This window comes from Dromiciops gliroides, chromosome 4 (assembly GCF_019393635.1).
Source record: "Dromiciops gliroides isolate mDroGli1 chromosome 4, mDroGli1.pri, whole genome shotgun sequence".
Taxonomy (NCBI): domain Eukaryota; kingdom Metazoa; phylum Chordata; class Mammalia; order Microbiotheria; family Microbiotheriidae; genus Dromiciops; species Dromiciops gliroides.
Window position 1 is genome coordinate 452,191,114 of NC_057864.1, and position 1,050 is coordinate 452,192,163.

The following is a 1,050-nucleotide window of genomic DNA, read 5'->3' on the forward strand; positions in this document are numbered from 1 at the left end:
GCTGCAGAACTCTACTATTTCTCCTGATCCCACACCTGTCACAGGTTTTAGCTAAGCAGGTTCCATGATTTTGGTAGAAGTCTCCCTGGTTTTAGGGGAAGCAGAGAGACCACACAGCCAGGAAGTAGAGGTAAGAAGCACCTGATGAAAAAAACCAAGGTTGGTAACTGGGTAATGGGTGAGGGAAACAAAGGGTAGGATTCAGAAAGCTACGTCTGGTGCAGAAAAAGGGTCAAAATCAAGGACCACAAAGCCTTAGGGAGCTAGTGAGGAGCCAAGCCTGGGCTGAGGCTGCAGGGGTCAGTTTGCAGGCAAACAACAAGGAGATGAACTTGACTGAGCTTTATGGATGTGCTGCCCTCGTCACTGCATATGGATTTTGATGAAGGGCTCTGAGCATGAAGCTGACCTTCAGCCTTCCCTGGATTTGCTTTACTGAGATTGTTCCTGCAGTCAGGGCCCTTGCTGCTCTTCCTCACAAGTGTGAGCAGGTTCAAGGAAAAGCAAACCAACAATATCTCCCTGCTACATCCATGGGCTTAAAGAGTTAACCATATGTTATCCTGGTTCAACATAGCAATAGGCAGCTGTACTCTTTTTGTTTGTTTGTTTGTTTTTTAGTGAGGCAATTGGGGTTAAGAGACTTGCCCGGGGTCACACAGCTAGTTAAGTGTTAAGTGTCTGAGGCTGGATTTGAACTCAGGTACTCCTGAATCCAGGGCCAGTGCTTTATCCACTGCACCACCTAGCCACCCAGAGCTGTACTCTTTCAAAGTTAAGCTTGTTGCCTTCTCAATGAGGCAGGGAGGGAGGGAAAGAGGGAATTTAGAACTTAAAATTTGAAAAAAAAAAAAAAGAACATTAAAATTGTTTTTACATGTAAATGGAGGAAGAACTAAAATATTAAAATGAACAGAAAATAAAGTTAAGCTTGGCGAAGCTTACTGAGGGTGGGAGACACAGTTTTAGGTTCCTTTTTCAATTCCAGCAGAAGTTGAGATACCGGCCCATTAGGCCATCCATTGAAAGGGCACTCAAACAAATGATCGA